The sequence below is a fragment of the Pararge aegeria genome, chromosome 16 (genome assembly GCF_905163445.1).
Source record: "Pararge aegeria chromosome 16, ilParAegt1.1, whole genome shotgun sequence".
Taxonomy (NCBI): domain Eukaryota; kingdom Metazoa; phylum Arthropoda; class Insecta; order Lepidoptera; family Nymphalidae; genus Pararge; species Pararge aegeria.
This window is the reverse complement of record NC_053195.1, coordinates 3134413-3161772: the sequence shown is the minus strand read 5'-3', so window position 1 is coordinate 3161772 and position 27360 is coordinate 3134413. Positions and strand designations below refer to the sequence as shown.

At 36.9% G+C, this 27360-nt stretch overlaps 1 protein-coding gene and 1 non-coding gene across 2 annotated transcripts in view; both read right to left on the bottom strand.

Moving 5' to 3' along the window:
• The window catches only part of LOC120630586 (tRNA dimethylallyltransferase), a 334518-nt gene that overhangs the window by 115091 nt on the left and 192067 nt on the right, over window positions 1-27360 (bottom strand). The window lies entirely within an intron of this gene.
• Window positions 7573-7646, bottom strand: Trnat-agu. The gene has a single exon. It is a non-coding gene; the product is annotated as a tRNA-Thr (tRNA).

Sequence of the window (27360 nt, the reverse complement as noted above, 5' to 3'; positions counted from 1 at the left end):
GGGCATTTTCAATAGTAATTCTAGATTGGGCTGCAACATTGGGCGGCGTGCACTGGGTTACTTACCAGGTTATGCATACAGCGGGAAAATTTCATAAAACGTCAAAAATTCTCATCCTATACGAGTTATATATCAATTTTATGATAGGCAGTGCTTTCGTACATGTATTAAGTGCACGTCACTTGCAACATATGAAGAAAAATTTGTGTCTGAGATTCAGATTTAATGAGAAACATAGACATATTAGCAAGCTGCATCGCGGCGTAAGTCGCGTGAAATATATGAAGGTTGTCCGACCAACTTTATACTTTTTGTTAAAACTTAGGCATTCAGCAGAAGGTGAAGAGTGTTTTGCTAAGAGCCGTAGTCTTAGTCGAGTTGATTGAACATCGCATGTCTATATCCTGGGAAATTATAAGTATTCGTCATCATCATCATCATAATCATCATCACGTCAACCAATGGACGTCTACTGTTCGACAAGGGTTTATTACAGGAAGTTCCAAATACCAAAGTCTTGTGCTACTTGTTAGGTATTGCTGATAAGTCATTTTCATTGTCATCAGACCAGAGTTTGGAAAGGGGCGATTTCTTAATATCATTTCCAATAAATTTGAATATATTAAAAGCCCGATACAAATGGCAATAGTTAAAGTAATTAACCTAATCCAAAATATGCAAATTTCACATTCAATTTAAAAGTCCTCTATTTATTTTCAAGTACATACATACGTAGTATAGGACAACACAAATCAATCTGTCATCTTTACATTTTGGATTGGATTGATAAATACAAGAGAATATCAGTGAACGAGCAATCGACTGACCAGAAACGGACATACATTAGTGATATCTGCATATCGTCTGCGAAAGGCGCAGAATTCCTTTGTGGGATTGAGTATACGCTTTTACAAAATGATTCCTAAGTTAATTCTTGTCCTACCAATACAGACATTTAAAAAATGTTTATACATTTGATTAATTCCTTAATAACAAGGTAGATTGGAAGCAACCAGCCTCGCTCTCATCTCCCGCAAGACACAATTATGATTGTAAATATTGTCGTTGGAAAAGAGCAACTACTGAGTTCGTTGCCGGCTCTTCTCGGTAGAATCTGCTTTCCGAACCGGTGATAGAGTAACTACAAACATACATACTTGACGATTCAAAAGTGATTATAAAGAAGGCCTACTTAAAATAACGGAATATTGTTTTTTTTTAAATTTTAGCATAATATGATATGAACACGACGAAGCTCATAATGTTGAAGGAAAATCCCGACAATATATTAAACCATGGCAACCCTAGCCCGTAAAGGGAGCTATCGTCACGGTGTAGGTTCCTCATATCTTGAGGAGATATTTAACTGACATTTTACTCATATAAGGTATAACCTGTGGCTTTATTGGTGGTTACCGGTTACGGCGGATAAACACCGTTTATTTGTCAGGTTCACTGGAATTACATATTTTTGGAAGGCGTAATAAATTTGGGAACTCGTTGGTATTGTTAAAGGTATTTGGCGGGAAAGTATGGTATGTTTTTATATGTGTGGTATGTGTAAGATGATCTATTTTTAGTAGTTTTTTGTGCTTTAGCCTATTAGGCTTCTTGGTCTAGTGATCACGAGTTAGAGAAGAATTCTTTGGTATTGCCGTATTGGGTTAATATGTTCGCTCACTACAACATATATATTTTTTATGACATACATGTCACTTTTGATGTTTGCATCTAATGTCATCTACGTGCTTATTTTTATAAAGAAATATTTGTCTTTGAGTTAAATATTCTCAGTACCAAACCCAAGTTATGAATTTTTTGGAGTTCACCCTCGTGCCCCAGAGTGTAATTCAAATTCATCTTTCTTTCTTTCTTTTTTTTGTTTTGCAAAGTGTCGGCCTATCACAGGCACTTATGAAGCGTTCATACATATATGTTTACATCATTGTAAGGGGATGTGTGGAGGCTTTGGCCGTGGCTAGTTACCACCCTAACGGCAAAGACGTCTCGCCATGTGATTAAGCGTTTCGGTACGATGTTGTGTAAAAAGCGATAAGGGATATGGATTAAATATAACTGTCATACATGTAGCAGGTTAGCGTGCTATATTCTAAGACAACATTAAGTCAACTTGCTCTGCTCTGCTGTATCGCTTGATTCTCTTGCGAGCGTCAAAATATGCGGCATAAAAGGCTGTATATTTTGATTGCTTCATCTATATTTTTACCTAGGAATAATAGATTATTGTTGTAGGTAATATTTAATTTAACAGAATTTGTGACTTTAGGACAAGTGACATTAGGTCAATTTTGCTATAACTTTAATTGATTTCCTTACGCAAAAGCAACCTTTCGTTTGCGAGCTGCAGAGATTATACTAAGGGTCCAGAACGTTTAAGGCGTTCTGCGAACGGAAGGACGTTAAATGCCAAGTGCGTACCGCCAATTCGTAGAATTCGCAGCCGTCGCCAACATCTTCCTGGACTGTGTTAATATCACAGGCGATTATCCATCCGAAACAGAAAAAGCGCACCTTGAGTTAGTGAATATAACTAAGGTCTCACATTCACTCAACAATCTACGTCAACAGAACGAAAAAAATTAAATAAACCATAGGCAGTGGGCTCGCCTTTACTTGGCCACCGGTTTGTTTACTTTCCACCGTCATATAACTGTACACTTAACCGGACAAATCGACTTTGACTGATTAAATTAACTATGTGTCATTGCATTCCTGTATTGGGCGTTTGTCCATTGCAAGAGATGCCGCTGTCAAGGCAGGATATGTATTAATCAATAATAAAATTAACATTATTCTACTAGTCAAGCCCTTTCATTTGACACCCATAATTGAAAGTTTACACTGTCAAACCTTGTAGCTAATTTCAGGGTTATTAGAGACAGTGTGCGGGCCCATTCTTAAAAATTTACTCTCACAATTTTTCCCTAACGCGCCAAAAGCAGTATAACTTCAAAAACTAGAAAATGTCTAACAACTAAAACTCTACTACTTACGTATAATTTACTTTATTCTCTAGTTAATAATACATATGTATCACATAAATGCTTAATTTAATCAGGTGCTAAGCCTTATTATTAACTTTTGCAAATAGGGTGAGAGTATAAAACGAACAGAGTGTGGTATTTAAATCATTTGATAAATGCAAAAAAAGCGCTACTTTTCAGTCGTTTGTCACAACTTCTTATTTCAATAACTAGATGGTTTCTTTACATTATGGTTTCAATTTGAAATAGTTATAAATAATGTGTACCAACTTTTCTTGTTTGAAGTTTGCAAAGTAAGAAATCTGAAAGAGATTGAGTTACTAAAGTTCACGTGAATATCATAAAATAAATATAACCGTTTTTGTTGAATGGAAACTCGCTCTTTGTTTATTCACAAGTGATATGCCTTGATAAGACTACTTTTTGCGCTGTATCGCATCAGATCGATGCAAAGTTTCAACTTTCCATATTTTGACTTTATTGGCTTTTTGTATACCCAAAAGAAATAATTAATAATATCTTATTATACTGCTAATTAATCAATTCAGAATATATTTCCTTCTCAATTATTTTATTACGGGAAAAGGATTGTAGGTCTAAACCTACATTTTTTTTAAAATCCATTACTAGTTATCTCTTGACTCTGGTGGTCAGTCTAAGATGGTAGCGGGCTAACCAATTACATAGTTGAGTAGGTATACTTATTAATATATATATATATATATATATATATATATGCACCACCTACCTCTCTTCTTGGCGTTAGCCTTTGCCTGGAAGAGATCGCTATGTAGCGATAAGGCCGCCAAATTTTTCTATTTGTTTATGGGGTGTACAATAAAAGTGTATTCATTAATTCATTCAATAAAGTGGATTATTATATTGAAACGGCTTTACATAAATTTGTAACCATTTGCGATTGATGCTAACGAAAATAGCAAAAATTTAGAAGCTTTATTGGATGTTTTTTTTAAATTTTCCAATCATGTTTATAGTTAACAGCGCGTATAGAATACCCAAACCAAATGTAATTTATTTAAACATCAAAGCCACTTGTACGTACAATCAGCTAGTATTCCGCGTCAATTTGGTTTTACACCTATCTCTCAAATAAAATAAATTGACAGGTAAAAAATTGTGGTATCAATTCACAGAAAACGTTACTAAAATGGCACTACATTTAGTATAGTTTTTTTAATTTTAATCGTTACTTATATTTTAAATGCGTAAGTTTGTTTGTCTTTACTTAACGCTTTAACTAAGCAACCAATCAGCTTGATTTTTGGCATAAAGTTAGTTGAAAAGACGGAGAGTACCAGGCTACTTTTTATCCCGTAAAAAAAAACTATTCCCAAGAGATTTGCGCAAAAACTATAATAAACGCGGACAAAGAACGCGGGCAACAGCTAGTTGTATTTTAAGATACAAACTTTAAGACATACAATATAATTAGTAGTTTTCAGTAGTAGTAGAGATTTCTGTGACGGAGCTCGTCCGCGGAAGTATGTGCTTATTTGCCGCTAAGAAGCATTGTTGTGTTCCGATCAGCAGGGTGTGATTTATTTATTATTACCTATTTATTTACTTTACATAACGTACACGTACACGGTACTTACTAAAAATATATAAAAAATTCACTAATAACGCCTAATTAATAAACACTTTTGAAACGTCAAGTCAGTCTGTTTGTAGTGACTCTACCATCGTTTCGGAAGGCAGATTCCAATGAGAAGAGCCGGCAAGAAACTCAGCAGATTGCTCTTTTCCAACATCATTTTAAATTTTAAAGTCGACCTGCACATAGTACAGAAAAAAACAAACTCTCAAACTTCGTGTCTATATTATGCAGTACATTCTATATCGAACAACGTTTCAACGAGCACATTTTAATATTAATTTGTATTAAGTGACGATTTAATTTTATGGTACACCAAGTGTCAAAGTTTCACTAGCAGAACTGTCACTTGCAGCCCAGTGGATCACACATCGTAACCCAACAATTTGCTTCGAAACCTCGCGACTATATTAAATAGTACACTCGATTTCGATAAACGTTTCATCAAGCGCTCTCGATTGAAACGAACTGTCTCCACTAGACCAAATAACCCTCAAAATTAAAAGAATATAAATTATTCAAAATGTAAAGGTACATGAACAATAGCGGCGGACGATATTATATTAAACAGAATGTTTAATAAGCATACAGTTAATCTGTATAGGAAATCTAAATAGATAGTAAGTCCGGCCCACTGGGTTAAGTTCACTACTACACCTGCAGTTAAGTAAGTCGGCAGGTAAAACACATCCGAGCCCGGCCGAGCGGTAAACGTCAAATTAACATAATCATCTTTTAAATTAAAATAAAAACTAACGAATCGGTCTTACCATTTTAGGGGTTCCGTGAAATTACAAAAATAAATTAAATTAAATTAATAAAAAAAAAATTAAGCTTGCTGTAAACTGTAGCAGGTAGGTACATACATGTAGATTTTATTAGAGGCTGAACTTATTTCTTTATTTAATGTAAATTTTAATGTATATTTTTAAGAACTTTTGTAAATAAATCAAAAATCCGTGCTTCTCGCGTTGTTAATTCTGTTTATAATTATCCTGACATTGATTTATTTTATGGTAATATGAATAGTGTACGTCGCAACCAAATAGATAAACTGTTGCATGTTAGATTAACTTAACTTATGAAAATTAAACTTAACTTGCTATATTCCGCGAACAGCAGGAGAATCTGTATGGTGTTATTTATAATTACTTCAATCCGTATACTCCACACCAAACAGATCCTTGGCAATGTACCCTCTACGCACGTTTCGCTCCGAAACCGGAGCATCCCCAGGAGATGTTGACTTTACAATGAATAATTGTTAAGTACCATACAGATTCTCCTGCTGTTCGCGGAGTATAGCAAGTTAAGCTTAACTTTCATAATATATTATGGATTTCCGCAAAGTAACGCCTGCTTCTATCCAATTTTAACTTAACTTTTTGGTACAGTTTTCTGCACTTTTGCTGGGGTCTGACGGGTACCCTTGTTTACATTTTATCCCCAGATTGACACTTCGTATGTACAAAATTGGTAAGACTAAAATATTAAAACCAAAAATCTATATACAATATCTACTATGAGAGGTCTCCTAAGGTCCTGCAAATTAACGTTGTAAGAATTCTATAAAAGGGCGTTATAGTTTCAACGGCTACATAGCTGTAATATAGTTTTAACTCTTATTATCAGCCTCTTTCTCGTTGTTTGACGCTCTAAATGGCAACAGTGCTTTCGTATAGCTTTAACTCTTTGGCTATTATACAGCCCTAGTAGAGTTGTTATCATTTACAGTTGTGATTATATATCTGGAACCGGCGGCTTAACGTGCTGTGTATAATTATTTTAAGAGGAATTTGAATACCTATCGCTATTGTAATTTTTTGTTTATGTATTCGTTTGTAGTTATTTGAATGTAGGTTTATAATAATTTTACACCACCTATTTGTTATCGCTCTTGTTGTCTTAATCCTAAGGTTGCATGGCAGAGATCGCTTCGAAGCGATCGCTTTTGCATTCTCCAGTCTTTGTGTTTCTCTCCATTTCGTCCTTTATTTTCCTAACTGTGTAGTGGTGTACCAATAGAGAGATTGAATAAAATAAAAATAAATATTGTTGATATTGTGAGTTTAAGTTTTCTTTTAGACCTCATACAATAATCTTTAATATTCTATCACAAAATTTACAATGTACTCACTGTTTACAATGTGTTTTTACTACGGGACCCTAAAAACCACACAGGAAGGAACTTTTCTCATTAGCGGTTAAGAAGTCCGTTTATTGTTTTCAAACACAGCCTTTACCAAGGGTGGATTTGTTTGTAAAATAAGTTTTAATTTTTACGCTTCGTCTTGCGAAAAGATTTGGACGGCCTCATAATTGGTCTGTTCCACAGATAAGTATGATAAAACTTATCAAGTTTTTTTTAAATATAAAAACACGGACAATAAATTTACACATTCCGTCGCTCCTATGTTGTTTCATACGCGATGCGATAAATGTATTCTAGATTCTATGATATTCATCGTTGTATGAAGACAGATAAAATAACTAGTCAACTAAGAGTAATACGTAGGTTTATGGTACGGTTTGCGGGCGTGGTAAAAATAAAAGATAAAACATCCACACTAATGTTATAAAAAGGTAATATTTGTAAGATTGGATGCAGGCGGTAATCCCCGAAACTACTCATCCAAATTTTAAAAATATCACCAATATTAAGTATGGAATAAGCTAATATAGTATATCATGTACCCACCCACCTGTTTCCTTTAATATTATTAGATACGATGGTATTTATTTCGGTTTTTTAAAAATCTCGCGGGCAACATTTTTTCCCCCAAATAAAAAGTTCGATTCCTGGATGCAAACATCGAAATCCAAGTCAATTATTTCTAAACTGTAACTACAAAATGCAAATTAAAAAAATACAAGTATAACTCCGAAAAGTGAATAATATAACTAAAAAAAAAAGAGAGAAAATAAAAAAAATTTGAACAACTCACACGTTGTAGGCCCCGGCGAGATTCGAACTCGCGATCTCCTGTTTACTAGACAGGCGCTTTAACCAACTAAGCCACGGCGCCGATGTCTTCACCGGCGAATTTACCGAGCGCTTCATACAACCAGTTTTATCTTATCACTCATAAATACTTACGTATGTGACCTAGTAATATATTATTTCTACACCGCTCCAAATAGATATTCTTAAATTATTTATTATATGAACACCAGCAATGATTGAACTTTGCTTTGAATGGAGTCATAGTTCTAGCACGACAGACGATTCGACAAACAAATAATAAACCGAAAATGTTAATTGGTTGAAATATCTCCCTTTAGATCAATAGTTTGTACTGAACAACAAAGAAATTGCAAGGAATAGGCTATAGACACATTATTAATTAACAGTAATAACAATAAACGGGTTTTAAATCGCGTTGTGAACTACGGACTAAGCCCTTGTCGTTGTGCGAGAAGACCCGTGCCCGGTAATGGTTTGATAAGATGATGATCGGTTGTAAATATTTATTTTAGGTCCACCTACCAAAGCATTGCAACATTGAATAGTTGAATTTTACCCCTATTTGGATATAAAAATTTGGATTGGATATAAATATATTATGGAGCAAAAAAAAAAAAAATAATACAACGACAATTCACACATCACCATGTAGTCCCAAAGTAAGCGTAACTTGTGTATATACATAAATACTTATAATATACATATAAACACCCAGACACTGAAAAACATTCATGTTCGTCACACAAACATTCACCAGTTGTGGGAATCGAACCCACGGCCTTTGACTCAGCAAGCAGGGTCTCTGCCCACTGCGCCATTCGACCGTCAAATAAAAAATTACAAATTACTTCCATTTGTACGCCAGTTGATAAAGCTGTGGGAGAAGATATTTTTTTACCCCGACCCCGGGGAGAATAATGTCTCCAGCCATGTTTAGCCACATTAGCCTTGTAGCGAAATGGAAAAAAACAATAATGATTTTTAATTTTAATTAAGCGAAGATAATTCTTACCACTCAGTTTAAACATTAGGCTTTTAAGGTTTCGAGCCTACGCTACAATGTATTACTCGTATATTTTGTAAGTTACGAAGTTAAGTAATAAATAGTATGAAAAATTAATGTACTTGAACCTTAACTTGTCTGAGTATAATCGTTTCATATAACATTCATTCTCGATTGTCGATGTAACAAATTGTGTAATACATTATATTACTATGTATGTATATTACAATATTAAAGTTTATAAATCTTAGGACGTAACGTATGATTGGTTGGTGTGATTACTGAATGAAATCGTGATTGGGTAAGGTCAGCAAAATAATATTTGAATATCTATATTAATTCCTTTTGAGAGTAGTTCAATGAGTAATCTTATACTAATAAACAAAGCTGACGAGTTTGTTTGTTTGTTTACTTGAACGCGATGATCTCAAGAACTACTCTTCTGATTTAAAAATTATTTTAGTGTTCTAAGACCAATACCAGCATAGCAACGATGAAGAATGTTTCAAAATCGTGAGTTTTTTTTTTCTTTTGAGAGCTTTCGCTGCGTGCGCTACGTAAGCGTTAAAGTTTCGATAAAATCATGTATTACAAAGTTCTTCCCATTTACTAGTTTCAAAATAAAGTCCGTGACAGCATATTATCAATATTTTAAAGTTTAGGGTGGCGTGCACAGGGTTTTTGACCAGGGTATGCATATAGATGGAAGATGGCATGATATGGAAAAATTCTTCTCCTTTATGAGACAATTAGCCCAATTAAAAATAAATAAATGCGTTTTCTTTAAATTAACCTAAATTATATACCCTTGCCTAGTAAAGCTAAAGGCCGATTTCAGTGGCATACTCAAGCGTCTGTGGCCCTTTGTGACCTGAGCGCTTTTATTCTGCCGAAACCAAGTTAGCCGAAACTAAGCTAGCCAAAGCCAAGCTAGCTGTAACCAAGCTAGCCGAAACCAAGCTAACCGAAGCCAAGCTAGCCGAAGCCAAGCTAGCCGAAAACAAACTAACCGAATCCAAGCTAGCCGACGTCAAGCTAGCTTAAACCAAGCTAGCCGAAACTAAGCTAGCCAAAACCTAACTAGCTGAAACCAAGCTAGCCTTAACCAAGCTAGCCGAAGTCAGGTTGGCGAAACCAAGTTAGCCGAAACTAAGCTAACCGAATCTAAGCAAGCCAAAACCAAGCTAGCCGAAACCAAGCTAGCCAAAACCAAGCTAGCCAATCCAAGCTAGCCGATCCCAAGCTAGTCAAAACCAAGTTAGCCAAAACTAAGCTAGTCGAAACTAATTATGCCAAGCTAACTGAAACCAAGCTAGCAGAAATCACGCTAGCTAAAACCAAACTAGCCAAAACCAAGATAGCCGAAACTAATTTAGCCGAAACTAATTTAGCCGAAACCAAGCTAGCCGAAGCTAAGCTTTTTTCTGCTAGCAGTCCCGATGGACGCGCGTGGAATACGGTCCATTATAAATACGAATACGCGTGGGAACACCTAGCGCGGGCTAATTGTGCACGTCGACGATTTATGACAAACAAACAAACAATAGCTCATTAACATGTTACAGTAATTACGTATGTGTGACGGACGGCGCGTCTCGCATTCTGATGTTGGGCTTTCTTTCTTAAATCCGATAAAAATGGAGTATGCACTCCGAAAGAAAGAGAATATTATGTGTTGATGTTACGTTTAAGTACAGAAACTAACTTTACTTTATAAATCATCAATAAATATTTCATCATCATCATCATATCAACCCATTACCGGCCCACTACAGGGCACGAGTCTTCTCCCACATTGAGGAGGGATTAAGGCCGTGGACTTCACACGCCTTTGAGAACATTATGTAGAACTTGAAGTCTAGCTTTTGGTAAGTTGGCGAACGAAGTTATCACCATCCCCTTACAATGATGTAAACATATATGTATGAACGCTTCATAAGTGCCTGTGATAGGCCTACATGAATAAAGAAATTTTGAATTTGGTTTTAAATTTTAACAGACGACGGTTCGCTGGAAGAAAATGTTTTAGCATTAATGCCGCCTTTTGTTAACTGTGTATTCATCATCACGTCAACCCGTTACCGGGCCACTACAGGGCATGGGTATCCTCCTACAATGAAAAGGCCATTGCGGTTTGGTGGACCTCACACAAACACAACTCTGAGAACATAATGGAGAACTCTCAGGCATGCAGGTTTCCTCACGATGTTTGCCTTCACCGTTGAAGCAAGTGATATTTTAGTTCCTTAAAACGCACATTACTCCGAAAAGTTGTTGGTGCGTGCCGAGGTTCGAACTCGGTCCCTCCGAAACGAGCCGAAGCCTTCCCCCTAGGCTATCACCTCTCATTCTTCGATTCAATTCTTTAAACGTGCTGAACTTTGATGTCAATTAGTAAACCTTATGACAAAACCTAGTAACATTAATGTGTCACCTTTTATACTTGAACTGTAGAAACAATGAATATAACAACGCTTGTGTTTATGATAAAGCTTAAGCAAAAATTATTACATGCCATATTATGACGACCGATTTGCGCCGCGGGTTAGACTCCCGCAACTGGAAAATGTTTGTGCGATGAACGTGAATATTTTTCCGTGTCTGGGTGTTGTTTATCTGTATATTATAAGTATTTATGTATATTAGTGATAGTTAAAATATCACTTGCTTCACTTTGACGGCCGATTGGCGCAGTGGGCAGCGACACTGCTTTCTGAGCCCAAGGCATGAATGTTTTTCGGTGTCTGCGTGGTTATATGTATATATATTGTGAGTATTTATATATGGTATTCATAAAAATATTCATCAGTCATCTTAGTACCCTTAACACAAGCTACGCTTACTTTGGTGCTAGATGGCGATGTGTGTATTGTTGTAGTATATTTATTTATTTATCTCACTCTGTCCTATACATTTATGTGTTTGTTTCTTTATCTAGATATTATTCGGTTTCCTTGGTAACTTCAATGGGAAACAAAATGTGTATTGTATTCTATCTCATTCCCTCGCCGGCTGAATCTTATACGTGTATGTGTTTTTGTCTCTATGGAATTATTTTTTAGTTTTATCGAGTTTGGAATCACAACGATTCTAAAGAAGTTTCACTTAGAAAATAGGTTACTATCATAAAAACTATGCGTAGAACAGAGAGCGTTTATTACGTGACATAGTAGACATAGACGTGTCTACTATGTCACGTAATAAACGCTACCTATATAATATAGCAACATAATAATAGACACACTGTCACAGTGACCCAATGATCTGGTTACGTCACGAATTCCGCGAGATTAAAGCTCCTAGCAACCGGCCGTTGACGGTGCGATATCAGTAATGTCGTACCTATAATTTTTATCATTGCAACAATTCGTGGTAATTTATGAGAGTTTGCTTCATTCATTCATTGGAATGCGAATTCTTGTAATTAGCATAACTATAATAATTATATCTATACTTTACGCTAGTAACGCATTTATAAAGTATTCTCAATATACATCAAATATATCAATTGAATATTAGATAAGAGATTACCTGTCTAGGACAACGACATAATAACGACACATAATTTAATTGATTTTAAAAAAGAGTGTTTTAAATTTTTAGTTAACAATACATTTTATAATATTTATGAATTTTATAATTAGTTCAAATTTAATGTACTAGTTTTAAATAATTAACTTTAAAATATAATACTTTGTAATTGTGGCACGCCCAAAGAGGCAATATACATTGGGACTTCATACATGTAATTCTATCCAACCTGACCTGTAATATGCAATGAATGAATTTGAATTTGAACAGTGTCACAGAGACCCAATGATTGTTACGTCACAAATTCTGGGAGATTAAAGCACGTTCGTAACAAACTGTCAAAAATAATAAGACAGTTTGCTTCATTCATTCATTGGAATGCGAATTTTCGATTAGCATGCTAATAATAATATTAACTTTTAGTTAGTAAGGAATTTTAAAACTTTTCCTATTATTTTATTATTTGGATTAAATTAATCAATGAAATAGAAGATAGGATAGTAGATATATATAGTAGATAGTAGTTCACCTGTTTTAAATTGCAACAAAAAAATTATCGACACACTGTCACAGTGACCCAATGATCTCGTTACGTCACGAATTTCCGGATTATCCCGTCTAGCAAAATGTCGTTGAAGGCACTAATGTTGTATCATTTTATCATTGCAGCTAGTCATAATAATTATTTTATGATAGTCTGCCTCATTTTCTCTGGAATGCAAATCTTTTGTCTTAGAATTCTACTATATACTACTACTGTAGGTGTAATTTGTAGCGCTGTTGTTGATACATTTTATTTTTAACAAATTCACAGCCACATAATTCTTGTAAAGTAAATTCAAAAAAATGTAAATTGTCAAATTCTTTCATAATTCGTACTACAAATTATTCTTAAATAAAAGGAATTTAAAAAGTAAAGTTTGTATTTTATTGAATTTTTTTATTTAAAAGGAAGCCAAAGTTATAAACAATGTATATAATATAGATTATAAAACTTATGTATACCCCTTTGTATAGCCCACTTACAGACTGACTCAGAATGCTACAGCAACAATGAAGATAGAAAAAAATAATACTATGACGTTAATACAATTTCGTAGCTCCATTAGTTGTTAATAGAAACATTATATAACATACGTCATAATCAATATTAGCAGCCTACAAACGTTTGCTGCTTAACGTATGCTTTTCTGAGAGCGCGCTATATACGGCAATATATTAAAAGTTTTAAGATATGTATATATGTACATATTTATTTATGCATATACCTATTTATTTATAGTATTGTGTATTAATTCATCATGTTATATGTACTTACGTAATATGTATATTCATTCAAATTATATAACATAATAGATACAAGAATACCTATCTAAGGTGGCAAAATAATAATAGATGTACTGCCATAGCGATCCCACGAACACGTTACGACACGAATTCCGCGAGATTAAATCGCGCCTAGCAACCGCATTTAACGATGTAGTATCAACATTCGTGTCGTATAATTTTTATCATTGGAACTTAATAGTGTCGGTAATTTGCCTTATTTTCATTGTAATGTGAATTCTAGTATCTTAGCGTGTTAATTGCTATTTATATGCAACTTGCTAATATGGCAGTATAAAGGTATCCTTAACTGCCATTTCACCTACTCGTTGAGAAAGAGAATACGCGACGTTTACTATTTATCTTTACAAATAATATGAATGCGAAAGTGTGTTCGTTTGTTTGTTTGTTCTCTCTTTGCTTCCTAACCAAGCAACCAATCAACGTGAATTTTGGCATAAAGTTAGCTGAAAGGACAGGTGGTAACATAGGCTACTTTTTATCCCAAGGATACAAACGGTTCCCACGGGATTTGTAAATTACCGTAATGAACGTAGACGGAGAACGGGGACAGCTATTACAATAATAAACCATATATTTATACTAATAATACAACAAACATATTTCTTTTTGTCGATTTGAAGTGCACGCGTTGATATCTGGAATTTATCATTTTATAGCCCAATCCTGGAAAAATCCTTAGAACTTGAAAATGTACTCTATACGCACGTTTTGCTCCGACACCGGCAGGCAACGTATCTTACAACAGCCTTCCGACAGGCGTAAATATCGCGACCACTGATGTCAAACGTTATGGATGCAAAAATACAAAAGTGAATTTTGACAGCGAAGATTGCAAGATGTACGTACGCCTGTCGCAAGCCAGTCGTGTAATGCGTAATCACTCTGCCAGTGTTGGAGCCAAACATGCGTATCATCATCATCATCTCAACCAATGGACGTCCACTGCTGGACATAGGTCTTTTGTAGGGAGTTCCACAATACACGGTCCTGGGCTGCTTGCCTCTAGCGGCTCACAGCTACTCGCCTGATGTCATCTGTCCACCTCGTTGGGGGCCGACCTACGCTGCGTTTACCGGTGAGGAGTCGCCATTCAAAGTCCATCGGTTCTCCGAGCTATGTGCCCCGCCCACTGCCACTTCAGCTTCGCGACTCGCTGAGCTATGTCGGTAACTCTAGTTCTTCGACGGATCTCCTCATTTCTGATTTGATCACGTAGAGATACTCCTGACATAGCTCTCTCCATCGCCCGCTGAGTGACTATGAGCCTTCTTATGAGGCCCATAGTTAGGGACCATGTCTCTGATCCGTAAGTCATCACTGGCAACACGCACTGTTCGAAGACTTTAGTCTTCAGGCACTGGGGGATTTTGGACGAGAAGATGTCACGAAGTTTCTCGACCGCTGCCCATTCAAGTTGGATTCGGCCGTTTACCTCTTTCTCGAAACGTAAACGTGCGTATAGAGTACAATTTCTAAGCCTTGTAGCCTTATGTTAAAAAGCTTTTTTCCAGCTATAATTGGGCTATAAAATGCTAGAATCCGAACATATTCAGAAGATTTTGACTCGACAGTGAATTTACGCTTATTCTGAGTAAATCAAACATAATCATACAAGCGTTATCATTGTACTCGTATGTCAACGAATTCAGCCAAGTACCGCCTGATGATAAAGTACCGTCATAATATGATTGGATATAATATCCAATCATATTATGACGTCATACTTATCATCATCATCATCATCCCACTGTTTTATCATTATCTTGTTAGCATTTTCTTCACATCACACATCTACATACATTTTTATGTAATGACGCTAATGAAATCCAACACTAGATTTTTTTTAAGCTGTTTTTTTTTAAGATGCTACATTGTAGCATAATTTTTAAGAAACTGAAAAAAAGGGGAGGTCATTCTTATCAGCGACTCGTCACAGTTTTATTGCCGATGATCTTTAAAAAGAGCAACAGTGCAACGGAACTGGTGGTACAGTTACTACAAACATACAGACCTATTTATTTATTAACTTTATTGCACGCCGAAGCAGTAGTAGCTCAGTGGTAAGGACTTTGGCTTCAGTTTCGGCGGGCCGAGTTCTAACTCGTCGAGTTATGTGCGTTTAAGAATTTAAAATATCACATGCTTGAACGGTAAAGCAAAACATCGTGAGGAAACCTGCATACCTGAGAGTTCTCCATAATGTTCTCAGAGTTGTGTTTGTGTGAGGTCCACCAAACCGCAATGGCCTTTTCATTGTAGGAGGATCCCCATGCCCTGTAGTTGCCCGGTAACGGGTTGACGTGATGATGAATACACAGTTAACAAAAGGCGGCATTAATGCTAAAACATTTTCTTCCAGCGAACCGTCGTCTGTTAAAATTTAAAACCAAATTCAAAATTTCTTTATTCATGTAGGCCTATCACAGACACTTATGAAGCGTTCATACATATATGTTTACATCATTGTAAGGGGATGGTGATAACATCGTTCGCTAACTTAAACCAAAAGCTAGACTTCAATTATCAAAAATGTTTTTTTCAGTCCTACTTAAAATAAATAATGTTCGAGTTTGAATTTTTGATGAGGTTTTTCTGTAACTCTGGTCCACCTCCTCATTCATTCTTCACGTAAATATATCCCAACATAGTTCTCTTAGCCAAAAGTTTGCATGGAACATCCATCACTATAACTTTTATTTCCTTACACCTCCAAACGCGGCTGACAGAATTATAAAACTCGGCAAATATTTGAGTTAAACTTGGCTGGCGCCTATATTGACATAGTCTGTCTTTGAAATAAATTCACAATTCTTAAAAAAAAAACACCTGATTCAATACACTTTACGTACGTTACAAGTTTAATTATTATTTTGTTATTTAAACGTGTACGCTAGCCACATAGCAACAGGTATTCTATTGATATAGTAACATATGTATTTAAACGAGTAAAACGAGGTCAGTGTTACATACATTCATTTTAATAATTGTGTCACTGGTTACATTATGTGCCTATTTGTAAGTATTTAGTCCAGACTTCAGGTATTGTATTTTGACTTTAGTCGGTAACTATTAGTCATCGTCATTATTATCGAACCGTTACCGTACCGCAACAAGGCTCGGGTCTCCTTCCAGCATGAGAAAAGCGACAGTAAACTTCATATTATGCTGACACACATGACTATTTATCAGTAACGGTGATAGCTCAGCGGTTAGGCTACGCTTTGAGAGGACCATGCTCGAATCCCAGCACGCAACTCTATGTTATCTAAGTTATGTGCGTTTTAAACTATTAAAATATCACTGGCTTCAACGGTGAGGGAAAAGATCGTGAGAAAACCTGCACACCCGAGAGTTCTTTATAATGTTCTGAGTGAGTGTTCTGACTCCGTGTGGAGTCCACCACGCGCTAAGCCAGCGCGGTAGACTACGGCCGAGTTGGACTCCCAGCGCCGCACCTCCAACTTGTCTCAGTTATGTGCGTTTAAAGTAATTAAAATATAAAACGGTGAAGGAAAACACCGTGAGGAAACCTGCATAATCAAAATTGTGTTTGTGTGAGGTCCACCAAACCGCAATGGGCCAGGGTGGTGGAGTCCCCTTCCCGTACCCTTCTCATCGTGGGAGGAGACCCGTGGCCGGTAATGGGTTGATATGATGTGGATGATATGATGATAATGATTTTTATTATATTTATTTAGTACAAGTTATCATCAATAACCTAAAACAGTCCCCGCTGGAAGAGGCCATCAGTATAGTGCCCTCCTTTGAGCCTAGCGGGAGGGTTTGGTTAACCACGCTGGGCAGACGGGTTGACGGTCGCAGATGGTAATAGAAGCTGACGCTGCCGCCCGTTCTCCGTTATATTCACTAAGTCGCCTCGTACGACATCCGCGGAAAAAAGGTTGGTGATAACTGTATTCTGTAGCCTCACGACGATGTAATAAAAAGCAACCAATAGGTTTGATTGATGGCATAAAGTTAATTGAAAGAACGGAGAGTAACATAGGCTACTATTCAGTGGCGTTCACTGGTTTTCTTACCAGGGTCTGAATAAAGCAGGAAAATTGCCTAAAATGCCAAACATCCTCCTGTTATACGGACTTTATTAAAATTTTAGTCTAATGCTTTTGTGCATGTATTAAGTGCACGCCACTGCTACTATTGGTCCTCGTAAAATATTAAATTCCTTATGGTGATTTTCAGGAACATTCGTTTTCTGTCAAATTTTACTAAATATATATTATGAATTAGCCTGTAGGTACCATACATATTTTATCAGTGCCTGAAGACAAAATACTTCGATTAGTGCGTGTTGCCAGTGATGACCTACAGATCTGGAACGTGGTCGCTTGCTATGGACCTCATAAGAAGGCTCAGGTTCTGTCAGCGAGCAGTAAAAAGAGCTATGCAAGGAGTATATCTACGTGATCAAATTCAAAACGAGGAGATCTGTAGTAGAATTAGAGTTACCGAAAAAGCTCAGCGAAGTGAAGCATAAGTGGCAATGGGCGGGACATATTGCTCGGAGTACCTATAGACACTTGGGGTCCTAAGGTGCTGAAATAGCGCCGGTAAACGCAGCGTAGGTCGGCCCCCAAATAGGTGGACAGACGACATCAAGCAAATCGCTGGGAGCCGCTGGAAAAAACGGCCCCCATAACAGTGGTTTTGTGAACTCCCTACAAAAGACTTATGTCAAACAGTGGACGTCAATCTGTTGAATTGATGATGGTGATACATATTATTTTAATTACAATTACGTAAACATTTTTCTTATATCTTTAAACGAGCAATTCTTGTATATATATATATATTATTGGAATCACGGAATCGGCTCCAACGATTTTCATGAAATTTAGTATAAAGAGGGTTTCGGGGGCGATAAATCGATCTAGCTATTCGTTTTTAGAAAATGTCATTTTATTCGTGTTTTCCGGTAATAACCGATTTGGTGCAGACGAAGTTGCACGGGTCAGCTAGTTTAGGTATTATTGCAGGAAATATCCAATACAAGTAATAATTTAATATAATTATTGTTTTCGATATAAATATTTGTAATTATTTTTGTGACAGAAAGATCTCTAACCAAGGTTTAACTTTAACAGGCAGGTAGGTTTAAACGTAGCCATATATTGATTTTAGTTATCAGGTGTTAAAGGTGAGGGATATACTCGCTGCTCAAGATTACTGAGAGCAATTCTATGTTAAACGCGAAGCAAGGCTTTGTTCGTAATTCACGGCGTCGAAAGTAAAGTGCGCGCTGCTTTAAACTCGTTCTTTTGTTCGAGCTTTTTAGAGTTACGAACGTAATGTAGATTTTGAGTGTACCAATATTTTTACAAGTAACTCTGTCTGCGTTCCGAAGATACTGCGTTAGAGTGTGTCGTGACTAGATTCGATTTCAGTACATTGACATGACATAAACTAAAACGCGACCTAAAATACAGAGATATAGATTTTATTTTAAGCCGTCTAAGTAAATTTAAACAACTACAAAAATCAGAAATCCTTACATGTGTAACAGTTTATATTATCCAAATAATTTTATAAAGCCAGCCTAACTAATATTATAAATGCGAAAGTATGTTTGTTTGTCCATCCTTCACGCCTTTACTAAGCAACGCATCAACTAAATATTTGGCGTTGAGTTCGTTTAAAAGAATGCTAACATAGGCTATTTTTTATACCAGGAAAAATAACGGTTCCCACGGGATTTTCGAGAAACCGTTAAAAACTATGGCAAAGAACCTAGACTACAGCTAGTATTATTAATATACTAATAAAATTTTACTGCATATTTTTGTTAGAAGTAAACTTAAGATTTTTTTCTGCCGTACAACTTTTACTGTAGGTACACTGAAACCTATGCGCCCGAAATATTGTCAAGACTATGGAATATATACTTTTCTTAGATGCCAAGAACTTCATAGATTTAATTTTAGTATATGTTGTTTGAACACCGTTTTGGAATAAGTATAGATTATTTTATAATATAGATTGCTGCTTCCAAGCAACTTTACCATGCAAAAAGAATAAACACCAACGAAAATGATGCTCGAGTACCTATACGGTCATAGCAGAATCCACCAGCAGGGCTAGCACAGGAGACAAAAATTATATCCCCCGATTATGTCCCCTGACAGGGGATATAATTAACGTGTCCACCTCCTAAAGCACGGGAACATGGAAAAGGAGAAGTTTACACCAGTTTATTATTACACATATATTATTTGAATATTATTTTTACTTGTGCGCCAATGTTCTGAGAATTGTTAAAGCTATGGGAGAAGATATGTAATAATAAACGAGGGTAAACCTCTCCTATTCCCTGTTTCCGTACTTTAGCAGGTGGACGTTAATTAAATCCCATGCGAGTGCATATCATCGGAGGATATATTTTTTGTCTCCTGCCGGTACTAGCCCTGCTGGGATCTCAACCAACTCGCAATCAGTGCAAAACTTAAGTAAACTGTATACTTTTACCTTATATCAGATTTTCTGTAAAAAGAACTCGCGCCAGCTTTGGAAACGAAGCAGTTAAAATAAGTAAATAGAAATAGAGTTATAACGAGACAGAGAACACTTATATTTCGTATATGTAGACACAAGTGGGTCCTGCATAATAGCCATCGGGCCTCTACAGTAGGTTACCTACTTAGTCAGGTTTTAGTTTTGTAAGTTAATCTCGTGTTTTATAGTATATATTATATATATTATTATTCGGCTATCTGTGGCCCAGAGGCGCGGGGTTATCAGCTGGCCAAGCTCGAATATCGGTGAATGGCGGCAAGGTCAATGTGACCACACGACGCTCCGCTCGCAACTATCGGCGAGTTTATTGAATCAAACGACATTTGACTATATCCGGCCCTACAGATATTATTATTGGGACCTGTTTTATTTTGCGCGTGTGTTTATATATATTACCTATCTAATTAATTTGATATCTAATGTAATGTTTTAAATGCGAAAGCGTGCTCGTTTATTTGTCAAACAGAGCGACAGAGTAGCTTGTCGTGATCTGGGGTTTAGATAGTTTCGGGTCATTCTTGTAGCATTTTTTACGTAGCTTCATGTTATCATTTTACCTAAGCTTCTTTTTGTATATATACAGGATATATCTTAAAAGTTATTCAGTTTATCATCAGTGATCAACCCATTACCGGTCCACTACAGAGAACGGGTCTTCTCCCACAACGAGAAGGGGTTGAGGCCGTAGTCCACCACGCTGACCCAGTGCGTATTGGTGGACGCACACACCCTTGAGAACATTGCGTAGATCTCTCAGACGTGCAGGTTTCCTAACGATGTTTTCCTTCACCGTTGAAACGAGTGATATTTTAATTACTTATACGGCCCATAACTTAGAAAAGTTAGAGGTCCGTGCTGGGATTCGAACTCGGCCCCCCGAAAGTTCAGTTACTATTTGTTAATAAATATCCGTGGCGTAGTGGTCCCGTAAATGGATTACCCTTATTTCGATCCCCGGCAGGGTTTATTTGAGATTGTAATTAAGGGCTAACTTGTAGCGGGGGAAAAAAATACAGAGGCATAAGTTTACTAGGTAATTTTTTTAGGTAATAGCAACTTTTGTATGCAGATGACACAACGATAACAGCCCGAAACACTTGAATTGAGAACCTTCATCTTTTTTTTTAATTCGGTTAAAAATACAGTACTTTTGTCAAATAAGTCAGTACCCCTATTGCATTTTTCTAGGTAACAAGCGTAACGCCAATCAAAGTTAGTAGGGAGCTGTCAGAGCATGACTTTAGCCATAAAAAATGACAGATTAACGTTAACGTGGAAGTGACGTTTGTGTCAGTTGAATCTAAGGGTTCAACGGTATAGGGCGCGTTTCGAACCCTCGCTTGACACGACTGGTTTCGATTTCAACATGAGACGTCGCGAATTGCAATTATTCTTTTGCATTTTCTAATTATTTGTAGAAGTACCTACCTTATGGAGCCTGAACTGAAAATCGGCGTTGCAGTATTTCCAAAATACTGCATATCAGAGCTGAGAAGGTGACCGTTGGACTACTATGATTGAAATAGTTAAATAAGTATTAAGTCTAGTTTTTTTTTCATCAAAAAATAAACGTTTTATTTATTTATTATGTGCGTATATCTTTCTTTTTTTCTTAGTTTCAAGGGGAATTAAAACTAAAATGAGCTATAACGAAGCCTGGCCGGGTGAAGTAAGTAGTTTATATTAAGAGTAGGTAGGTACAGATATCAATGAAAGAATTACACTACGATAAGACTCGAGTGTTGTTACCTGCTATCTAATGGCTATTTACGTTAGACGTACGTTTGATGCGAGTACAATCTTATGAATGAAACGTTTGTGAATGGCGTACGGATGTGACGTCACAATGGCGGCAATGCGCACACGCACCCTGGGCGGCGTGCTAACAATTCACTGACTTAGAGGAAGGACTCACCAGCGACATATTGTAAGACAAACTTAGAGTTCTTGGCACGGCTACGGCACGGGCAGGATACATCTCCTCCACGGACAAAGGCACGGTGTTTATGTCTTCAGACAGTTTTATCAACTCTCCCAGCTTAGGTGGAGATCCAAAAATGTATGATTATCCCATAAAAGTCCAATGCTGGACTAAACGCCTCTTAATGAATGAATGAATGAATGAATGAATGAATACACTTTTATTGTACACCGAAAAAAAAAAGGAGTTACAGAGATATAAATACATATCAAGAGAGTACAATTTGGTCGCCTTATCGCTACATAGCGATTTCGAAGTTTGTATCATACGAGTAACTAATGCCACAATATGTCTTAATAATGTTCTAAAATCATGGTGTGGATCTATGATGTGATTCCATAGTTGAATCGATCTTGCCTAAATTTGGCACTTAAAAATCTTCCATCTCTTTCCAGCTATAGAAATGTCGGTAAGATCGGCTTAGCGGCAGAAGTGAGAAAAAATCACACTTTTGCACTTAAAATATTAGTATTATTAAGCGTATACGCGGAAACATCGTGGGGAAACCTGCATTCCTGGGAGTTTTCTATAATGCAAATATACTCAAGGATGTGTGAAGTCTACGGATCCTTATTTGGCAAGCGCATAGCGTAGACTGAAGGCCTAAACCATTCGCATTCTGAGTCCCTTCACATGCGCCCTTTAATGGGTTAATAGTTTTATGATGATGATGATGAATATGATGACATTGCACAGTCCACAGGCAGAGCCAGTTCCTCATACTTCTTAATATTAAAAAACTCCAACTAAAAGGACGCAAGCGACAAAAAGTCGTGAATGTGGCTTGCACCTTACGCTTTATTCTACCATTCATTGTTAACCAAATATGCTATTATTAGGGTTCTGTAGCTATTTTGAAGGCTATACCGCCAACCTGTTAGCGGTGATAGAGCATTGGTTAGAAGCTCGACTTCACATTCGGGTGGCGGGTTCGAATTCCAGCATACACTTTACTAAGTTATGTGCGTTTTAAGTTATTAAAATATCACTTGCTTCAACGGTGAAGGAAAACATCGTGAGGAAACCTGCATGTCTGAGAGATCTACGCATTGTTCGAAAGGGTGTGTGCGTCCACCAATCCACACTGGGCCAGCGTGGTGGTTTATGGCCTTAACCCCTTCTTATTGTGGGAGGAGACCCGTGCTCCTTCCCATAAGTGGGTTACCTTAATTTCGATCCCCGGCAGGGTTTATTTGAGATTGTAATTAAGGGCTAACTTGTAGTGGGGGAAAAAAGTCAGCGTGGTGGACTACGGCCGATTAGTACGACTCCACACCTCTGAGAACATAATCTCTCAGACATGCAGTTTTCCTCACGTTGTTTACCTTCACCGTTGAAGCAAGTGATATTTTAATTACTTAAAACGCACATAACTTAGAAAACTTATAGGTGGGCTGGGATTCGAACTCGGCTTCCAGAAAGTGAAACCAAACCGAACCGTACCGAATATAGTATCGAACGCTAATAGGCCGCGCAATAAAAAGGTCAAAAAGCTACGGAACTCTTGTTAAGCGAGTACGACTCGCACATGGTCGGTGTTTTATAATCATAAATCTCACGATGCATTTGCGTGAACTCAGAGTAGGTAGGCAACTGCATTTATGAATGAATGCTGTAGGTATTTTATAGAGTCAATGCCACTGTACCTGTTATCTAATTAATTATTTTTGCGCGGCGAAGTTGCGTAATATTAACGTACGAAGCGAGCTCTAAAGTTTTATCCTCAGCTGCTGAGACAGTTTTAGAGTATAAACCCACCACGCTGCTCCAGTGTGGGTTGGAGGGTTTCAACTATTATTATCTTATGGTATTGGTCAAAAATCTGTGTTTGGTCTTCTGTTGGTGTGGTTGAAGCCGTAATAACTATGTGGTTAGGATTTCGGCTCCACTTTTGATGGGCCGAGTTTGAATCCCAGCATGCACTGGTAACTTTTCTAAATAGTGTGCGTTTTAAGCTATTAGAACATCACTTGCTTCAACGTTGAAGGAAAACATCGTGAGGAATCCTGCATGCCTGAGAATCTATCATAATGTTCTCAAAGGCGTGTGAAGTCCGCCAATCCGCACAGGGCCAGCGTGGTGGACTACGGCCTTTATCTCTCATTGTGGGAAGACCCGTGCACGTGATAATGGGCCGATATGATGACCAGTCACCACCCAACTAGCCACAGCAAAAGCCTCCTACCAGACTAGACCAGAGAAAATTCAGAAGTAATAAATACCCAAATTGCCCCGGCCGGGAATCGAACCTGGGACCTCCTGCTTAGTACCGCAAAGCTAACCACTGTGCCAGGGAGGTCGTCACAGTGTTAAAAAGCCTGGTATCTGCAGCGCTAGGAGTGAATCACGTAATGCGCCTCTGCAGTGAATTGAACAACTCGCATTGCACTGAAATCTAGACAGTTCGTGCCAAGTGATTTTATTGTATAGTTCATATGGTTAACCCCCGAGGCAAAAACTAAGGCGTGTTATAAGTTTGATGTGTCTGTGTGTGTGTGTGTCTGTGGCATCGTAGCTCGCAATCGGTTGATCCTATTTTAATTTAGTTTTTTTTTGTTCGAAAGGCGAATTGGTCGGGAGTGTTCTTAGCTATTTGATGAAAATCGTCCAAGATCCAAGATGGCCGCCACTACAAAATGGCGATGGGAATTTTTTGACAACTCCCTCAATATGGGTATCAAATGAAATGGCTTCATTAGTTAAATACCATCATGATAAATTTCAAATCCAATACAGCCGCCACCAAAAAATGGCGAATTAATTTTTTGAATTAATTGAAAATAATTGACTTGTAGAATAATATACACTATATTGAAAACCGGGGATTTGAAAATTTTAATATATATTTTATTTTATAAGCTTTTGGCCCTTCCGATCGCGCAATATGCATTTTAAGAACATTTTTTGTTATGTTTGTTGTCTTTTTCTGCAGCGTAGTAACTGGCCACGGCCGAAGCCACCCAGCAGTCATATAATAATATCAACTTGCCGGAAGCGACCGGTCGGCCCCAGCACTTGTAATTTCACGAAATTACCCAGAACTAAGGAAAAATTAATTCACTAATTAGGCCTATTTATATGCAAAGTAGACTTGTTCGACGATGCCCTTCGAGAACTTACTGATTGCGGCATTTATAAGGGCTTCTAGTATCCTTTTTTTTTTTTTGGAGGGGGAAAAACCTCATGGATGCCGCATGCATGCCATGCACGCGGAGTCGAGATCCGCTCGTACGACAACCGCGGATAGAGGTGGTGACAACTGTAGAGATGTGATCACTAAAAGCCACCATGCGTGCACTTTCATGCTGCTTGAAAAAAAACCCAATAACTAACCGATACATTTTCGGCCCGACCCGGGAATCGAATACAGGATCTCGTAATCTGTACTTCGAAAACTTACTGATTGCGGCACTTCAAAGAGCTTCTAGCATCCTTTTTTTTGTTTCTGGAGGGGGAAACATCCTTAGGCATCCATGCACGCGGAGTCGGGCTCCGCTCGTACATCAACCCCGGCAAGAGGATGGAGGGGTGGTAATAAGTGAAAGATCTACCATGCTGTTTGAAAAAAAAACCAAATAACTAACCGAAAAACTTTTTGCCCGACCCGGGAATCGAACCCAGGATCTCATAATCTGTAGTCGAATATCCTACTGCTTCAAGTAACTTCTAGTATCAGTTGTTGAGATATAGGCAAAAGTGATTAAAAAAACTCCGACGTAAATAAATTACTAACTTCCACAGCGCCTATAACCGTAAAAGATACCTAAAAACCTGTCCAGAAGTGATAAATGCGTACAAACTGCAAAAAACCGCATTTAAATCGACTCAGTAGCTTTTCCGGGAAATGGTAACATTATTTAAAAAACGATTAGAGCGATAATGATTATAACTGTACAACAATTATAAAAACCTAAGCAGAGAATAAATATAGGTAATCAATGCCAAAAAAAAAATTGCATTTTATTGTTTTCAAGAATAGTATCAAAAATAACACCCGAGAAAATGTGCTTAGAATGGTGAAGTGTAACTCTCGCGGTTATTCGGAGTCCTTTACAGTAAAAGCGGCAATGCTGTGGAATGAACTCCCTGATGACATTCGACGATCTAAATCCCTTGCGATTTTTAAAAGTCGTGTAAGGAGACACTATTTATCACTATTAACATGTTAATATTATATGTATATGTATGTGTATTTATTAATATATATTATATTTATTTATTTTTATTATTTAATTATTATTTTAATGATTTTTATTTTTTTTTATTTTATTGAATTATGTATGTCTATAATAGTTATATATATATTTTTTTATATATAATTGCGATTTCCCGTCTCTTATTGCCTTATTCCAATAGTTAAGGTAGCCTGGAAGAGATCACTTTTAGTGATAAGGCCGCCTTTTGCATATAATTTATGTTAATGTAAGTGTTCCTGTGTGTGTTTCCTTTATTATGTAATAAAGTTGTTTAAATAAAAATAAAATAAAAAATAAACAACTTACTAAACTAACTACAAACTCATATAAGTTCTCTGCACCTTCCTAGATAACAAGATTTTTTGGAAAAAAAAAATCATGAATATGGCCTAAACCAGTGGCGTGCACTTCATATATGCACTGCCTACCCTAAAATTTTATATGACTTACTTGCGATCTTTCTTCTTTATGCCTACCCTGGTTAAAACCTCTGTGCACGGCACTGGTCTAAATCTTTTTCGCTGTGGGTGGATTTCTTCTGGCTTTACACAGTTTAGCCATTGACAGGTGTATCTTTGTTTAATAAAAGTTAAGGAAAATGAAAAATATAAAACATCAGGAGAAATTGCAGGCGAAAAGGGCGGAAAACATGAAAAAAAAAAACATCCAAATTGATAAACCCCACTTTTTTCAAGGATGACGGTAAGAAACAAGAAAAAAGTTGCCCCTAAAGTTATATTAAAATAATTAATTTAGCAACCAAATGAAATAAAATAAATGTCGACAAACGGCGTAATAATAGTAACTCTACGATCGAACGTATTGTAAACGATTATTTATTAATATATACACAGGCAACTGTGGCGTAACATCGTAGGAAACTTGTTAACTTGTTCGTTTGATTTACATAAACATTAAAATTGAAGGCCGTCTGACATGATGACATAAAGCCGCGACCATTTACACAGGGCCGTTTCTGAGCGCGTCATCTCAACGTATCAAACTCACTTACTGACCGACTAACTGACTAAAATAAACGAAACGAAACTCCATCCAGAAAAGGGGAGAGTTGCAGTAAGCAGTAGAGCTTCGAGCGAGCCTCTTTGGGGGGGGGGACAGCGCGCTCCTTTATCTTTTTGGAGCTACGTGCTTATTTAATTTTATCATACCAACCCACACTGTA